This window comes from Chrysemys picta, chromosome 20 (genome assembly GCF_011386835.1).
Source record: "Chrysemys picta bellii isolate R12L10 chromosome 20, ASM1138683v2, whole genome shotgun sequence".
NCBI lineage: Eukaryota > Metazoa > Chordata > Testudines > Emydidae > Chrysemys > Chrysemys picta.
This window is the reverse complement of record NC_088810.1, coordinates 14693631-14712923: the sequence shown is the minus strand read 5'-3', so window position 1 is coordinate 14712923 and position 19293 is coordinate 14693631. Positions and strand designations below refer to the sequence as shown.

General features: G+C 49.1%; 1 long non-coding RNA gene across 2 annotated transcripts; it reads left to right on the top strand.

Annotated features, from left to right (window-relative positions):
- The first annotated feature begins 164 nt into the window (after nucleotides 1–164).
- On the top strand, nucleotides 165–16226 carry LOC135976903 (uncharacterized). Of its 2 annotated transcripts, XR_010594163.1 has the most exons (4): nucleotides 165–10724; nucleotides 10839–11037; nucleotides 11375–12323; nucleotides 14579–16226. It is a non-coding gene; the product is annotated as an uncharacterized LOC135976903 (long non-coding RNA). The 2 variants fall into 2 exon arrangements; XR_010594162.1 differs by having other exon boundaries at nucleotides 165–11037.
- Nucleotides 16227–19293: the final 3067 nt, after the last annotated feature.

Sequence of the window (19293 nt, the reverse complement as noted above, 5' to 3'; positions counted from 1 at the left end):
GATGGGAGCACGGGGGGGGAGGGGCTAAGGGCACGGGGGGTCAGAGCTGGGGGGGGGGTGGGGGCTTGCGACGGTAGCAAGGGGACCTGGGGGGGGGGAGACGGGGTGACAGTTACCCCAGGCGAGGGGAGCCACCTGCAGTGAGTGCAAAAAGAGGGGGGAGGGGCTCTCCCCACAGGACGGTGCGGTGCAGTGCACCACCCCCCACCCCCGCATCGCAGTGCCAGACCCGGGGGTTCCTCCCTCTCCCTGATGCCCAGCGTTGAGCTGCCAAAGGAGACTGGATGCAGTGAAACACTTTACGCAGCCCCCGAAATGATCACGGCCAGCGCTTCGAATCCCCTCTGGGTGCCCGTGTCTGCACCCAGCCTGCAGCCGTTCACCGCTCGGCCTTCGGGGGTGGTCTCGGTGCCAGGCCTGGCCCACACAGCAATGCACTGCAGATGGAGTTTCACACCTTTCCATTATTTACTGCAGAGAATGTTGTGTTTATGGCTCTGAGCACTACATCATTTACCTTCGTTAACAGGGTGCGGCTGGATGTCCTTGGGCTATTTAATTGATATCTTTAATAGCAAATTATCATTAAAAATATTAGTAGTTGCTAGTTGAGTGATTTTCTGGTTTGGTGTCAAAACTTCTTCAGTTTCCTTCAAGCCGGCAATGGGAATTGCCTTTGTCGACTGTTGTTTTGCCTCTCTGTCCAACACCCTAGTTCTTTATCATATGTCTCCACTTGTGTGTAGAACTTGGTTTCCAAGTATTCATAACAGGCCCGATTTTTAAAGATTGAAAGCACCTAGATGCTTTTGAAAATCCCACTGGTTGCCTAAATAACTTTTAAAAATCTGGCCCTAAGGGCACTGTACTATTTGTATGAAACCCTTCTCAAAGGCAACTTTCTACTGTAGTTTTTAATAACTACAAGTATACAACCCCAAGGTAGACTGACACCCACAACCATTTAAAAATCATGAGTTATACACCCAAAAGTCATGAAATGAAAATAAATAAATATGTACATTTGGGATTCTTTTAATTTTCCTTTTTGTTTCTGAGCTTTGTACTTTTGCTGTTACCTCACCCAAAGAATCCACATACCTAAAACAACTCTACATTCCTATAACATTCCTTTACGCTTTATTACTTGTTGCACACACAAATGTGGATTTTTCTACTGAGTTGTTTATATTTCTAACCATATTTTAATTTCATAGCCCTTTATGTATGCTACATATTTTGTTATGATACCTTTCAGTGATATTCTTCATTCCTATAAGTTTACCATTCTGTAACCCCCCCTCCCCCGCTCCAGCTCACCTCTGCTCCGCGCGCACACTGCTTGCCCGCTTTTTCCCCCTAGCTCCCAGGTGAAACAGCTGTTTCACGCAGCAGGGAGGGAGGGGGGAGGAGAGGGGACACTCCGGGGAAGAGGCGGGGCCGTGGCGGGGATTTGGGGAAGGGGTCTAATAGGGGCAAGGAGGGGGGGGAGTTGGGGCAGGGACTTTGGGGAAGGGGTTGGAATGGGTGGGGGGGTGTGAGCACCCACCAGTGCCAGGGAAAGTTGGCACCTATGAAGCCAGTAACACAATGATCCAGGAGTTCACATCTAACAGGCTTACCATGGAGTCACAGACAGTCCCCTTAGACTCTCCCGTCCCATCTGTCTGGCCATCCAGACAAACTGGACTTTGATAAATGGTCACTTGTACCAAAAATCACAAATATTCTAGGTTGTGGGCCCAATCCCAAGAGACCAGTCACCCAAGTTAAGTTGCATTCTAGATCTTACATCAAAGACAACGGTCCTAGCCAACTCTATAGTAAACTAACTAAAAGTTTATTAGCTAAGAAAAAGAAATGATATATTGAGAGGTTAAAACAGGTAAAATATACGTACAGGTGCATCACATTCTATCATTCCAAATGGTAGCAGAGATGTAGTAATTTGCCAGTTTCCCAAAAGTCTCTCAGGGCTACCCAGAATAACTCTGGGGATCTCCATCTTCTCGTTCAGTTATTCTGCCCTTTGAGTCCAGAGATTCCAGAAATGCAGGATTTTTCCCTGAATTCACACTTACAGCTTCTTCTCACAGAAAACAAGCTGACAGGGTCACCACCCATGTGGGTTCTTTCTTTGATTGGTGGAGAGAGAGAGAAGAGTTTGATCGCTGATCATCACACACAATGACCACTTGCCTTCAAATGGGCACAAATTAGCACTTGCCTGCTAACGTTCTTCATTTGCATCCCACAAGGCTTCTTCCTTGGTTGATGGGTTATTTAGTTACAGGGGTATACACAATGCAAATGTTTGCTACTACATTATAACAGGATACAGATAAGTGAAAACAATGCATTTAACATCCCATTAGTTTTCATGTCATTTAAATACCAAATACACTCTTACACATATAACAATCACTTTGATCTATGCTAATACATAAGTGAATTGGCCTGAGACTTTGGCATAAGCTGGCACCTGCTGGCAGGGCCGGCACCAGCACAGAAAGCAGGTGCTTGGGGCAGCCAATGGAAAGGGGTGGCACGTCTGGGTCTTCGGCAGCAGGTCCCTCAGTCCCTCGGAGGGAAGGACCGGCCACCGAATTGCCGCCAAAGAATGAAGCAGCGCGGTAGAGCAGCTGCCAAAGTGCCGCCGATTGCGGCTTTATCTTTTTTTTTTCCTCTTCGCCGCTTGGGGCGGCAAAAAAGCTGGAGCCGGCCCTGCCTGCTGGGCCAGTGTCACTGGGGGCATAGTGCTGACCTCACTTAGTTTGCCTTTTGGTGAAACTAAAGTGCCTGGTCTCCACTAGAGAGAAGGTGGGTAAGGCAGTGAGTAGCTTTTATTGGACCAACTTCTACTGGTGAGAGAGAAAAGCATTGTCTCCGCTTTGTTTTTACAGTGGGATGGGTAATGCATGTTAGTTACCCCATGATAAAAACACACATTTTCTTAGCACAGAGGACACAGACTTTACTGCTGACTCAAATGTTAAATTAACCATTATTATTCATAGCTTGACAACTCCGACACACTGGCTGTTTGGTAACACTGCTCCTTCGCCAGCAGAGAAATTTGCATCTGAATGTCTGCAGCCCCCAGTTTGTGTGGGTGTCCTGGAAAACCAGTTAAAATATTTTAAACAAAAGGAATTAACAGAGACTTTTCCCTCCTCAATTTCCCTTGTTCCCTTCCTTTATGAAGGGCTTGTCTAGACCGTGTGGAACTAAAGATACAAAGTGAATGCATGTAAGTTACATGCCTTAAACCCTTGTGTGGATGCTTTTATAAAGTGGCCTTAGTTTTGACAGTGGCAGTCAGGGAAGCCATCGAAGAGTGTTGAACACAATTAATCTTCAGGCCTTTGACCTGTGTTGAAGACTTTGAAAGTCTTGTAGAGTCCAGGTGTATCCCCCATTTGACCTTTTAAATCCAAAAAGAAGGAGCAAAGCAGTGGGGCACTCCTCTGAACTTCCCTGAACGTTCCCCTGGGTAGAAAAGCCTTGGCAATATTGAACAAGTATCAATTCTGGCCTGACACAAGTTCAATAAATTACAATTAAGGAAAAAGAAGAACAGGAGTACTTGTGGCACCTTAGAGACTAACAAATTTATTAGAGCATAAGCTTTCGTGGACTACAGCCCACTTCTTCGGATGCATATAGAATGGAACATATATTGAGGAGATATATATACACACATACAGGATGCTCTCATGCCTTTTGTCTGCCCTATGCTGGTCAGGACACCTTTCCTGAGCAGAATAAAGGCCTGATAGTGTCACGGGTAGAGTCTGCTATGCACAGAGAGGGTGATGGCCTATTGGCACAGTGATCCCCTCTATAAACAATGTGTATAAAGTGGTGGCACTCTTCTCCCGTTAGACTTAACCAATTGATCCATGGTTTTGGTGCTTGAAAGATTCCCCTTTGATCTCAGCCTCTCCCTGTTCACTAGCCACACAGGATATAAACCTTGTTTTTTTACCAACTATGAGCTCCCAGGAAAATGTAACTTACAAACACAGCATTGTCTGTTATACCTTTCTTCCATTCTGATGGTAATATTAATGAGTCCATGACTGCGATAGCCACAAAGGTGTGAGGACACAGGCTCATAGGTGCAACAAAAATATTTGGGGCTCACTTAAAATATTGTGATATTGTGTTTCAGCACATGTGTACAGTGCAGGGCTGATCACCTGGCCCAGAATCAGGGTATGGCAGTTACTAGACAGGCTCTGCGTCTGTTTCTGAAGCTCTATAGGATGGTTGGTTTCATTGTAGACAAACCACATGGCAGGTCACTTCCCATTTACTCACCTTCTCACTGAGCCAATCAGAACTCCAGGGAGGAAATGTTATAAATATATCTGCTGAAGAGAGCCCTGTGACATCAGAGGCTGGTCAATGCAAGAGCATGCCCATGTCTTCTGTGAGGGATGGTTTTGCTCACAACTCTGAGAAACGTTTTGAAAAGAAGGAGGATGCTGACATTCTTATGAAGCTCTGAAGAAGCCAGGCATGGACACTACATAATAAAGACAAATGCAAAGTACTTCACTTAGGAAGGAACAATCAGTTTCATACATACAGAATGGGAAGAGACTGTCTAGGAAGGAGTATGGCAGAAAGGGATCTAGGGTTTATAGTGGACCACAAGCTAAATATGAGTCAACAGTGTGATGCTGTTGCAAAAAAAGCAAATGTGATTCTGGGATGCATTAACAGGTGTGTTCTGAGCAAGATATGAGAAGTCATTCTTCCACTCTACTCTGCGCTAGTTAGGCCTCAACTGGAGTATTGTGTTCTGGGCACTGCATTTCAAGAAAGATGTGGAGAAATTGGAGCGGGTCCAGAGAAGAGCAACAAGAACGATTAAAGGTCTAGAGAACATGACCTATGAAGGAAGGCTGAAAGAATTGGGTTTGTTTAGTTTGGAAAAGAGAAGACTGAGAGGGGACATGATAGCAGTCTTCAGGTATCTAAAAGGGTGTCATAAGGAGGTGGGAGAAAACTTGTTCATTTTAGCCTCTAAGGATAGAACAAGAAGTAATGGGCTTAAACTGCAGCAAGGGAGGTTTAGGTTGGACATTAGGAAAAAGTTCCTAACTGTCAGGGTGGTTAAACACTGGAATAAACTGCCTAGGGAGGTTGTGGAATCTCCATCTCTGGAGATATTTAAGAGTAGGTTAGATAAATGTCTGTCAGGGATGGTCTAGACAGTATTTGGTCCTGCCATGAGGGCAGGGGACTGGACTCGATGATCTCTCGAGGTCCCTTCCAGTTTGAGAGTCTATGAATATCATGGACCTGTTCTAGAATCATAGAAATGCAGGGCTGGAAGAGACCTTGAGAAGTCATCTAGTCCAGTCCCCAGAGCTGAGGCAGGACCAAGTAAGGCTAGACCACCCCGACAGGTGTTTGTCCAACCTGTTCTTGAAAACCTCTAGTGATGGGGATTCCACAGCCTCCCTTGGAAGCCTGTTCCAGAACTTAAGTACCCTTACAGGTGGAAAGTTTTTTTTTCTAATATTTAACTTAAATCTCCCTTGTGGTAGTCTAAACCCATTACTTCTTGTCCTACCTTCAGGGGACATGGAGAACAATTGCCCACCATCCTCTCTATTAATAACAGTCCTTACCATATTTGAAGACTGTGATCATGTTCCCATTCAGACTCAGAGGGGGGTGGGTTCTGGACACCACCAAAATTTCTACAACCTGCCACCCATGCAAGTGGATACGGGTCGGGGCAGTCAGGGGATAGGTAGGGTCCTAGGGGGGGCAGTTAGGGTGGGGGATTCTCAGCAGGGGGCAGTCAGGGGACAAGAAGCAGGGGGGGTTGGGGTTCTGAGGGGGGCAGTCAGGGGGTGGGAAGTGGGAGGGAGTGGATGGGGGCAGGGCTAGGGCAGGGCTCCCCCCCCCCAGTGTCCTCTTTTTTGATTGTGGAAATATGGTAACTCTAGTTTGTCCACATCTTTCCTAATGCGTGGAACCCAGAATTGGACACACTACTCCAGCTGAGGCCTCACTAGTGCCGAGTAGAGAGGGGACAATTACCTCCCATGTCTTACATATGACACTCCAGTTAATACATCCTAGAATGAATTAGTCTTTTTTGCAGCTGCATTACATTGTTGACTCATATTTCATTTGCGATCCACTATGACATTCAGACCCCTTTCCACCACCTAGCCTGTTGTTCCCCATTTTGTAGTTGTGCATTTGATTTTTACTTACTAAGTGAATTATTTGGCACGTGTCTTTATTGAATTTCATCTTGTTGAATTCTGCCCAATTCTCCAATTTGTCCAGGGTGTTTTGAGTTTTAATCCGATCCTCCAAAGTGTTTGCAAGCCTTCCCACGTTGGTGTCATCTGCCAATTTTATAAGCATACTCTCCACTCCATTATCCAAGAAGCCATCAATGAAAATATTGAATAGTACTGGGCCCAAGACTGACCTCTGTGGGACCCCATTAGATATGTCCTCCTAGTTTGACAGTGAACCATTCATAACTACTCTTTGAGTACGGTCTTTCAACCAGTTGTGCACCCACTTTATAGTAGTTTCATCTAGACCATCTTTTGTTTATGAGATTGTCATGTGGGACTGTGTCAAAAAGCCTTCCTAAAATCAAGATATATCACATCTGCTGCTTCCCCCCATCCACTGGGCCCGGAACCCTGTCAAAGAGGGATATTAGGTTGGTTTAGTATGATTGTTCTTGACAAATGCATGCTGGCTATCCCTTATAACCTTATTATCCTCTAGATCAGCAGTTCTCAAACTGTGGGTCGGGACCCCAAAATGGGTCACTACCTCATATTAATGGGGTCGCCAGGGCCAGCATTAGACTTCCTGGGACCCAGGGCTGATGCTGAAACCCAAGCTCCACCCCCACACAGGGCGGCAGGATTCGGGATACGGCTGCCTCCCTCCCCACCCGGGGCAGCAGGGCTCGGGCTGCGCCCCCTCCCCTGGTCATGTAGTAACTTTGCTGTCAGAAGAGGGTCCCATTGCAATGAAGTTTGATAACCCCTGCTCTAGATGCTTACAAATTGATTATTTATTAATTTGTGCCGGTATCTTTCCAGGTATCAAAGTTAGGCTGACTGGTCTATAATTCCCTGGTCTTCTTTGCTCCTCTTGATAGAAACTTAGGGTAGGGTTGCCAACTTTCTACTTGCACAAAAATGAACACCCTTGTCCCACCCCTGCCTCTTCTCTGAGGCCTCTCCCCCCTGCTCACTCCATTCCCACACCCCGTCACTCACTCTGGGTAACTTGTACATGTTTCTTTTCCCTGCTATTTTATCTTGGAATCTGGGATTTTTCTATACAATGAACCTTTTGTTTATTTTTACCCTAAGAAGGTTCCTGGGGTGCAAACTGTGTGGCGTGCGTGTGCCAAAATTAGCTCCTAACTAGGGGGCTGGCTTCACACCTTTGGGAGTGACAAACCAGAGGGGAACAGTGCACATGTCTTCTCTTCTTCTTCAACACTTAGACAGACAGTTGGCCATAGCGATCATTCGCCATTTGGTCCATTCCTGCACAACCGCAAAGGCTTGACCGTCTGAGAGTCCAACACTGGAACAGACTTGATGAACCCATGTAAAAGAGGGTCTGCCTTTAGGTCACCTTCACCCCTCAGTTGGTGGAATTTTATCCCAGATGTCACAAGCCACCCAGAGAACGGCCTTCGCTGGAACATCTTGTGGCATCCTTGCAACATGTCCGAAAAGCGTAAGATGCGACCTGCAGACAATGGCCCCAGTAGTCTGTAGACCCAAGCGACCATAAACATCTGCATTACAGATGAAGTCATTCCACTTTTTGCCCAATATTCGATGTTGACATTTGATATAGAAAGCCTCCAGCTTTGTCCAGTCTGAGCAGTGTAGTGTCCATGTTTCGCAGCCATACAACAGTATAGGGAGGATACAGCTCGAATAAATCCTGAACTTGGTTGTCACACTAAGATGATTTTGATTCCATATCCATTGTAAACGGCCCATGGCAGATGCTGCGATGCCAATCCGATGGAGAACCTCCGTGTGAGAATTGGAGGAGCTGGTAAGTATAGAACCCAGATAGCAAAAGCTGGAAACTGATTTGATGGTTTCATTGTTCAAAGAGATTGGAGTTGCGGGTGGACCTGGTCCTAGATTTTGCAGTTTTGTCTTTGACCATGAAACATAGAGACCAATCTTGGCTGACTCCTCCTCCATATGCTGGAGGGCCTCACGAAACCTGTCGGGGCTCTGTACTAAAAGAACAACGTCATCAGCGTAGTCAAGGTTTGTGAGCGAGAGATCATCTATCTCAGTGCCTATGGACCTGACAGAATGCTGCATTATGAAATCCATTGCTCAACAAAAGAGTGCAGGGGCCAGAACGCAACCCTGCCTAATACCAGATACTGATTTAAAAGGTGCTGACATCCAGTTCCCCAGACGAACACAGGCAGTGGTTCCATTATGCAGCTCTCTAATCAAGTCCAGCAGAGTGGTAGGGACACCTACACCCTTGTGGCCTTCCGTAACGCGACACGGTCTATTGAATCAAATGCAGCCTTAAGATTAACATACGCTACGTGCAGGGGTTTTCTGAACTCGCAATGTATCTCCGACAACAAGTGAAGGACCAAAATGGCATCTAATGTGGACCTGTTCCCCGTAAAGCCTGGCTGTTGGGGACGATGCTTTCGGTGTAGCAAAGGCTCCAGGCGTGCCAGCAAAACATGCGCAAACACCTTCCCTGGAATGGAGAACAAGGGGATCGGCCTGTAGCTCTTACTTTCACTGCGCGATCCCTTGCCCTTATAGAGTGAGATCACAATATCGTCCTTCCAGGCGGTTGGCAGTGTTACCCGAAATTGGGCCAGCTAGTAAGCTTAGGGAGGACTAATGACCCACCAGAGTTTGGCAGGAAGCAGCATTTTTATTATACTGATAGCTAAGCTCAAAAGAAGGGGGGAGGGGGGATCACACTTACACTCGCATACTCACGCTCCCAGGACAGGCATGGCACTGGAGATGTCAGGATCCTTCAAGGTAAGTGTCCCACAGCACAGTGATGGACAGTGTGATGAAGGAAAGTCTTCCCGAGGCACGATGGAATGCAACGCAGCGAACCACTGGCCAGGCGGTCCAGGCGAAGGGCCTTCATGGGAGGTACAAGCTTGTGAGTGCACTGCTGAGCACATGGCCCCTTCCCCTTTTAAGGACCTGCTCCTCATGGCCTGCAACTAGAGATGACTTGGCCACGTCTGGTTGGTCACACTCCACCTCGGGCAGTGTCCATGCATTGGGTGTGTGATCGCTGCCTAATTAGAGTCCCAGACATCTTGTCTACCTGGGAGCTCTTCTGATCTTCCAACTGTTCAACCAGCCCATTCATCCCACAAGCATTCCAAGAGGGAGTGGGAAGGGGAAAGCCACTTCACAGGTATTCAGAGAGGGAGAGGAGACAAAAGCGGGGAGAGGGGAAGTATAATAGACCTTTTGAGCATACAGGTTATACATAGCATAGTCATACAGAACATACAGATCACTGCTGCTCCTACAACAGGCAGGGTCCCAGTTCTCCACACTAGATGAAATATGGCCAGAAGTGATTCTGCTACAGGAACAATAACACATTTTAGCAGCTCTGGGGGGATGCCATCAGCACCGACTGCGCGTCCGTTTTTCAGTGTAGAGAGGGCACACTTCTCTTCATCCAGTGTTGGTGCATCAGTATAAATGTCTGGATCCAGAACCACAGTGACTGCTTTTCTACAAATGAAGCTCTGAATGTGTGATTCCAAGCTGTGGATGTGTTCCAGAGGGACTTTCAAGCCAGCCAGCAAACTCACCAATACTGCTAAGAACCAGATATATGGACTTTGAAGTCTTTGTATGTATCTGACTGTTTTACTATTTAACAACTCTCTTGTTCTTTGTTTTTCCTTTATAATAAATCTTTAGTTTTAATCACTGAAGGATTGGCTGGCAGCATGGTATTTTGGGTAAGATCCAAACTAATATTGACCTGGTAAAGTGGCTGACCCTTTGGGGTCAGAAGAACTCTTTGTATATGTGAGCAGAGTTTTTAAATAACTTCTCACTGTACTGGACCTATGTGCTGTGTGACTCCCCATATTCTTCATAGAAATATTGGTATGATATAAATATGGCATAACTAAGATATGCTTTATGCAAGATGGGTCATGTGAGTATCATTAAAAAGATTATGATCTACTGATTATGTTTATCCAATTTGTATTCATGTATCATTTCCGTATCTGAGGTTAGGAATATTGACTTTGTAACAATTATAACTGTGGGAACGCCCACCAGACAGTAGGCAATCAGCCTGAATGAGTGTGCTGGAGAGGGCTTGAGGGCCTGGCACAGCTAGGACAGGGTGAGGAAACTCGGGTGGTGGAACGGGCGGAACCAGTGCGAACCCAGCACATCAGGTGGCATCTCAGATGCGGGGTTCAACCCATCACATGCTGATTGGGAGGCAGAGAACTGCAATGCAATAAAGGGGGCAGTATGATTTCTTTTTTCAGCTTCTCGACAACCAGTGTAGGGGATCAGGAGCACAGTTTGTGACTGGTTGGTGAGTTTAACTTCAGTGTTAACCACCAGTTTGGGGAGTATCTGATCTACCTTTTGCAGCCTGCCCTGACCTTGGCATTTTCAGTGAGGGCTGCCCCAGGCACACCAGTGAGTACAGCGCAGGGGGGAGTTGGGAAAATAATGGTGGAGGGTAGCTCAAGGGCATGAGTGTATGCGTATAGGGTATATGAACTGAATATTGATACTATTTTCCACACGCAGTGGTGATTTTAGCTGATACCTCACTCCTGAGGGTAACGCTGTAAGGGAACAGCTCCTGCATGCATCTGGTTGCAGACCATGTCCGTATGCTGCTAGCTTGTGTGCTGCAATGGTACCTGCTGAAGTAATTGCTGAGTGATATGGAAAAGTATCCTACCACGATGGAACAAACAAGTGCTGCATTAGGGGGGCTGTGTTGGTGAGTATCTGAGTGTCTGTTGCGGGGACAGTTTGTCAGTTTGACCGTGTGCTTGATTGTTTGAAAAGTTTGAATTGGGTGTGCTTTGTTCCAGGTGGGCCTTGAGTGGGCCTGACTGTTATAAAAATGTAGTCAGCAGCAAACCAGCTGAGCGGCGAACAGTGAAGGCTAACAGAGGGAGTTTGCCTGGGGAGAGCCCATTGAGGCTTTCATCTTGCGGGCTTCTGTGCGTTGTTGCAACAGCCGAGGAAGCTCCTAGAAGGAAGAAATTATGGAAGGTGAGCATTCAGCTGTTGTAACCTGCACAGGATGTGCCATGTTTGTCTTTCTTCCACAGGACAGAAGCGACTTTGTACAAAGTGCAAGCTGGTCTCTGTATTGGAAGAGAAGGTTCAAGGTCTGGAGAAACAAGTATCGACCCTGCGTTGCATACGAGAAAATGAAGATTTCCTGGACAGACGTCAGGATATGCTTCTACGGGCACAACGTTCTGAAGAATCGGAGCAGGCTGCACAGAGGGGACAGAGGGACGGTGAAGACATTTGGCAGCATGTGACCTCCAGAAGAAGAAAGAGGAGTGTCCATGTACCAGCAATGGAGATACAGGTGAGCAACCGTTTTCATGTTCTCTCCACAGGTACTAATGCGGAGAGTGGACTAGATGATACATCTGAGGGAAGGGAGCAGGAGACTCCACCAATTGGAAGGCATGAGATGCACTGTCCTAGGGATGGGGGTTCCACGACCACCGCTCCCAAGAGAAGGAGGCGGGTGGGGTGGTTGGGGACTGAGTCATCTATCTGCCGCCCCGACCAAGAAAACCGAGAGGTCTTCTGCTTGCCAGGAGCTAGGATTCATGATGTGACAGAGACAGCCGAGACTCATCAACCCCTCAGATCGCTACCCCTTCCTGCTTCTCCATGTGGGCACCAATGATACTACCAAGAATGACCTTGAGCAGATCACTGCAGACTACGTGGCTCTGGGAAGAAGGATAAAGGAGTTTGAGGCACAAGTGGTGTTCTTGTCCATCCTCGCTGTGCAGGGAAAAGGCCAGGGTAGAGACCGTGGAATTGTGGAAGTCAACAAATGGCTACGCAGGTGGTGTCGGAGAGAAGGCTTTGGATTCTTCGACCATGGGATGGTGTTCCAAGAAGGAGGAGTGCTAGGCAGAGACGGGCTCCACCTAACGAAGAGAGGGAAGAGCATCTTCGCAAGCAAGCTGGCTAACCTAGTGAGGAGGGCTTTAAACTAGGTTCACCGGGAGAAGGAGAACAAAGCCCTAGGTAAGTGGGGAAATGGGATACCGGGAGGAAGCACTAGCAGGAGAGTGCAAGAGGGGAGGACTCCTGTCTCAGACTGAGAAAGCGGGACAATCAGTGAGTTATCTTAAGTGCCTATACCTTAGTTTGTTTATGAGAAGGTCACAGAGATGATATCAAAAGCTTTACTAAAGTCAAGATATACCATGTCTACCACTTCCCCCTTATCCACACTGTCAAAGAAAGCTATCAGGTTGGTTTGACACACTTTGTTCTTGACAAATCCATGCTGACTTACTTATCACCTTATTATCTTCTAGATGTTTGCAAATTGATTGCTTTATTATTTGCTCCATTATCTTTCCGGGTACAGAAATTAAAGCCTGGTGACTTGATGACATCTAACTGTCTAAGGGCACGTCTTCACTGGCAACGTTAAAGCGCTGTTGCGGCACTGCGGCTTGTGTAGTCTAAAAAAAACCCACCTCCACGAGGGGAATAGCTACCACTAGTGCACTGTCTACACTGACACTTTACAGCGCTGAAACTTGCAGCGCTCAGGGCAGTGGCGTAGCCAGCTTCTCAGTGCAGGGGGAGCAACCATAAGAAAGGTGCCCCCCCTTGGCTCCTCCTCTGGCCACGCCCCTCCTTGGCTCCTCCTCTGGCTGCTCCGCGCCCCCCCCCCCGGCTCCTCCGGCCACGCTGCGGCCATGCTGCGCCTCCCCTCGGAGGGGCTTGGTGGGGGGGGCGGGTGCGGGTGAAGGGGTGGCGGGCGGGCGCTGCTCACTTCTCCCGGGGGCTGGGGGGAGCGGAGCAGTGGGGTGGGCAGCAGGTGGCGGGCAGATTCCCTCTCCCCGGCAGCTTCCTGGTTCCCTTGCCCAGGCAGCCCAGCATTTTTTTCAAAAGCGGAGCCTGCCGGGCCGCCGCTGGTCTCCTGCAGGCAAGGGGGAGTGGGGGCAGCACAGCCGGACTCCGGAGGAGCCATTTGGGGGGGCGGCGGGCGCCACCGGAGGAGCGAAGCGGCCAGACTCCTCAGCCATCGCGCCCCATGCTCAGCGTGGCTGCCTCCTGCGGCGGCTCAGGGCTTGGCGGCTGAGCGCTCCACAGCTGTTGGGCAGATCCCCTCTCCCCGGCAGCTTTCTGCTCCCCTCGGCCCGGAAGCAGGAAGCTGCCGGGGAGAGGGGATCTGCCCGCCAGCTGCAGAGCGCTCGGGCACCGAGTCCTGAGCCGCCGCAGGGGGCGGCCACGGCAGCGATGTTGGGGCCGCGCTGAGCGTGGGGTGCGATGGCCCAGGAGCCGCCGCCCCCCCCAATGGCTCCTCCAGAGTCCGACTGTGCTGCCCCCCCACTTGCCTGCAGGACCCCAGCGGCAGCCCAGGAGGCGCCGCTTTTGAAAAATTTACTGAGGGGAAGCGGCTGCTTCCCCTGAACCCCACTAGCTACACTACTGGCTTGGGGGGTGTTTTTTCACACCCCTGAGAGAGAAAGTTGCAGTACTGTACTGTAAAGTGCCAGTGTAGACAAGCCCTAAGTAATTTTTAATTTGTTCTTTCCCTATTTTAGCCTCTAATCCTACCTCATTTTCACTGGCATTCACTATGTTAGACGTCCAATCACCACCAGCCTTCTTGATGAAAACCGAAACAAAGACATCATTAAGCACCTCTGCCATTTCCACATTTTCTATTGTTGTTCCCCCTCCTCCCTCATTGAGTAACGGGCCTACCCTGTCCTTGGTCTTCCTCTCGCTTCTAATGTATTTGTAGAATGTTTTCTTGTTACCCTTTATGTTTCCAGCTAGTTTGGTCTCGTAGTTTTGATCTCATGTAAATGTCCAGCCATTGCTCTGGCCTCTCCTTGCTCTATTTACATTGGAGACACAGAAAAACAGGTGAAACCACATTCCTTTGTCAATGACAAACTTGCTTCTCTGCTCTACTCAGGTTTCTTGTGTAACATGCTTCTGTCAGGTTGATGTTCCTGTTAAACCACAGTGGTCAGGTTTGTTTTGTTTTTGTGGGGAGCAGCTGCCCACTGAATCCAGTTAGTCTGGGACTAGCAGGTAAACAAAGGGGGAAAGTGCACAAACCCTGGCAGCAGGTTCAGTAGGTCATCTCCAAGGATGGGGGCCAACAAGTCAACTCCAAAGTATAGAGGAAAAAAGGTGTCAAACTCTTCAGTGAGTTCAGCCAGGCCCAGGGGGAGACAGCCAGACTGGAGTGGGGTGAAGATCTCTGCCCTTAAGACTGATGCTCACAGGCCTGCTTTTACTAATTGCAGTGAGAAGCTAACCTGGAAGCTAAGGACACCAGCCCATTCAAAGAACTGCTGCATGTTCAGCCCAGGACAGAGTATTAATGCCAATTCAGTGGTGACTGTTTTAAATGCATAGGATCTGTGGCCTGCGTACCTTTCGGGAGTGAAGTATTTGCTGTAATGATATGACTGTGATGAGATTTGTATGGGGTCTCAGTTAACTCTCAAACTGTCCTCTTATAGATTTTTTTTTTTTAGTCTGAGCAGCTTTACTACATTGTGGTGTCTTTATTCCAAACTGGAACAACTCCAGGTATGGGCATCCACAACTATCCAAATGTGCGTATTTATCTGATGTGTTATTATCCACACGTGGGAGTCCCACTGTCAAAACAGACTGAACTCGCTCACTATGCCTGCAGTAAAGTGGAATTATAGTGGGTACTCGTGTAATCAAAATTTAGTGGGTTACACTTGGTCTGAACATATTTTGGTACCATATTTCCAGCACACATACATAATTGTTTACACACTGACCATACATACATCACACATCTGTTCTAATAGATTGGTGAGACACGATTTCCCTTTACAAAAGCCGCGTTGACTCTTCCTCAGCAACTCATATTTATCTGTGTGTCTGATACTTCTGCTCTTTCCTATAGTTTCTACCAATTTGCCTGGTACTGAAGTTAGGCTTCCCAATCTGTAACTCCCAGGGTCGCCTCCATGAGCCCTGTTTAAAAATTGGCATTATATTAGCCTGTAAAGATAAGGCCTTTGTCTGCAGCCATATTGTAAGGCCTAAAACCTTTGTCTGCAGCCAGATTAAGGGTATGTCTGCACTACGGGATTACTCCGATTTTACAGAATTCGATTTTTGGCAACTGACTGTATAAAGTCGAGTGCATGCGGTCACACTAAGCACATTAATTCGGCGGTGTGCCTCCATGTACCGAGGCTAGCGTCGATTTCCGGAGTGTTGCACTGTGGGTAGCTATCCCATAGCTATCCCATAGTTCCCGCAGTCTCCCCCACCCATTGGAATTCTGGGTTGAGATCCCAATGCCTGATGGAGCAAAAAACATTTTCCCGGGTGGTTCTGGGTACATCCTTCCCCTCCCTCCGTGAAAGCAACGGCAGACAACCGTTTTGCACCTTTTTTCCTGGGTGAACTGTGCAGACGCCATACTACGGCAAGCATGGAGCCCGCTCAGCTCAAGATAGCAGTCATGAACATTGTAAACACCTCACGCATTATTGTGCAGTTTATGCTGAACCAGAACCTGAAAAACCAGGCGAGGAGGAGGCAACGACTGCAACGTGGCGACGAGAGTGATGAGGACATGGACACAGAATTCTCTCAAACCGCGGGCCCCGGTGCTTTGGAGATCATGGTGTTAATGGGGCAGGTTCTAGCCGTGGAACGCCGATTCTGGGCCCGGGAAACAAGCACAGACTGGTGGGACCGCATAGTGTTGCAGGACTGGGACGATTCCCAGTGGCTGCGTAACTTTCGCATGTGTAAGGGCACTTTCATGGAACTTTGTGACTTGCTTTCCCCTGCCCTGAAGCGCCAGAATACCAGGATGAGAGCAGCCCTCACAGTTGAGAAGCGAGTGGCGCTAGCCCTGTGGAAGCTTGCAATGCCAGACAGCTACCGGTCAGTCGGGAATCAATTTGGAGTGGGCAAATCTATTGTGGGGGCTGCTGTGATGCAAGTAGCCAAAGCAATCGCTGAGCTGCTGCTACCAAAGGTAGTGACTCTGGGAAATGTGCAGGTCATAGTGGATGGCTTTGCTGCAATAGGATTCCCTAACTGTGGTGGGGCGATAGATGGAACCATGTACAAGGGTTTGCCGGGGCTCGACCCCCTTCGGGGCGGCGGGGAGCCACACTGGCTTACTACACACAGTTGCTGGTCAGGGAATTAGTCTGGCCGTGGGGTCTTCCTCGGCAGCCCTTGCGGTACTGGAACAAAGACCATAAACCCAAGCCCTGGGTCAGAGCAGGGCACCAGAATCAAGGGCTCAGGCCCTCAGGCAGGGCTGAGCAACAATAGTACAGTTAGTGGCAAGCCTAGGCCCTAGGTCAGGGCGGGGCAACAATAGTAGGCCCAAGCCTCCAAAGGCCTGGGAGAGGGGGAGACTGCCACCCACGAGTTGGGTGGCAGGGGGGGATGCAGACCCTCCCACTCCACTGCGTCCCAGCCCCAGACCCGCTGCTTAGTCAGTGGGGATCCTGGCCGCAACACACTGACATGGGCTCTGGCAGTGCTGCAGCCAGACTAGCGTCGGCTGCCCCCGGGCTACTTCCAAACTCCCCCTCGGGTCGTACTTGGGTCAGGGTGTTGTCCTCTGGGGGGTCCAGCACCATAGGTTCCTCGGCGAGTGGCGGGCCCGGCAACTCCTCTGGGTAGTGGGCGCAGGGCAGGCCCGGCAACTCCTCCGGGTAGCAGGCGCAGGGTACACCCGGCCAGTCCTGGTGGCCGCCTTGAGCCATGGGGTTTTCCCAGTCGCGGGCTAGGCTGGAGGCGTCTGGCCTCTCCCGCAGCTGGAGCCTTACTGAGCTCTGAGGGCAAGCCTTTATACTTCCGGGTCTCCACCTGACCCTCTGAGGGGCGGGCTCAAAGCTCCCTAGTTCCGCCCACTCCGGCCTCCAGAGGGGCTCTTCCCTCTCCGGGGCAGCGGGGAGCCACATCGCCTCACTACAAACCCATATCCCTATCTTGGCACCGGAGCACCAGGGCAGCCAGTACATAAACCGCAAGGGGTACTTTTCAATGGTGCTGCAAGCACTGGTGGATCACAAGGGACGTTTCACCAACATCAACGTGGGATGGCCGGGAAGGGTTCATGATGCTCGCGTCTTCAATAACACTAGTCTGTTTAAACGGCTGCAACTAGGGATTTACTTCCCAGACCAGAAAATAACTGTTGGGGATGTTGACATGCCTATAGTTATCCTTGGGGACCCAACCTACCCCTTAATGCCATGGCTCATGAAGCCATACACAGGCAGCCTGGACAGTAGTCAGGAGCTGTTCAACTACAGGCTGAGCAAGTGCAGAATGGTGGTAGAATGTGCATTTGGACGTTTAAAGGGTCGCTGGCACACTTTACTCACTCGCTCAGACCTCAGCCAAACCAATATTTCCATTGTTATTGCTGCTTGCTGTGTGCTCCACAATCTCTGTGAGAGTAAGGGCGAGATGCTTATGGCAGGGTGGGAGGTTGAGGCAAATCGCCTGGCCGCTGATTATGCGCAGACAGACACCAGGGCGATTAGAAGAGCACACCAGAAAGCACTGTGCATCAGAGAAGCTTTGAAAACCAGTTTCACGACTGGCCAGGCTACGGTGTGAATGTTCTGTTTGTTTCTCCTTGATGAAAACCTGCCCCCTTGATTGACTCATTCCCTGTAAGCAACCAACCCTCCCCCCTTCGATCACAGCTTGCTTTCAAAGGAAATAAAGTCACTATCGTTTAAAAATCATGTATTCTTTATTAATTGATTATAAACATAGGGAGAGAAATGACAAGGTGGGGTTTGGGAGGAGGGGAGGAGGGAAGGAAAAGGCCACTTCAAAAGTTCAAAATAATGACAGCCTTTTGCTTGGGCTGTCCACTGGGGTGGAGTGGCAGGGTCCACGGAGCCTCACCCCCCACATTCTTGGGCGTCTGGGTGAGGAGGCTATGGAACTTGGGGAGGGGGGAGGGCGGTTATACAGGGGCTGCAGCGGAACTCTGTGATCCTGCTGCTGTTCCTGAAGCTCCACCAGATGCCGGAGCATGTCCATTTGATCACGCAGCAGCCCCAGCATTGCATCCTGCCTCCTCTGATCTTCCTGCCACCACCTGTCATCTCGAGCGTCCCTCCTGTCCTCACGTTTGTCCTTCCTGTCCTCACATTCATTGGCAGCTTTCCTGTACTTTGATACCGTGTCCTTCCACTCATTCAGATGAGCTCTTTCATTGCGGATCGACTGCATGATCTCAGAGAACATTTAGTCTCACATGCGTTTTTTTCGCTGCCTTATCTGAGATAGCCTTCGGGACGGAGGAGGGAGGCTTGAAAAATTTGCAGCTGTGGGAGGGAAAAAAGGGAGAGAAGTATTTAAAAAGATACATTTTACAGAACAATGCTTATACTCTTTCACAGTGAACAACACTATTCACATTACATAGCACATGTTATTTCAGTACAAGGTTGCATTTTGCATCTTAATATTGAGTGCCTGCGGCTTTGGTGTTAGAGATCACAGACGCAGGGCCGGGCAACAGAATTCGGCTTGCATGTGGCCATGGTAAGCCATTGTCTTTAGGCTTCTGCAACCTTCATAAAAGCAGCATCCTGCTTTCCCATACCAAGCAAAGCCCGTTGAGTGCTGCGGTTTTCGTGTTAACATGCAGCAGCAGAAACCAAACTAGCCCCCCCCCCCCCCCCCCGCCCATTAAATTCTCTGGGATGATTGCTTTACTCCTCCCCGCACTGCGTGGCTGGTATCAGGGAAGATCCCCGCTAGCCAAACGTGAAAAGCTCAGCGCCAATGCCCCCCCCCCACCCCCAACCACTTGGCTAACTGCAGGGAAGGATTTCTTTTCAGCCACAGGCAAACAGCCCAGTAGGAACGGCCACCTCTGTCCCCTTAATTAAATTCCTGTATTTCAACCAGGTTACCACGAACGATATCACTCTCCTGAGGATAACACAGCGAGATAAAGAACGGATGTTGCTTG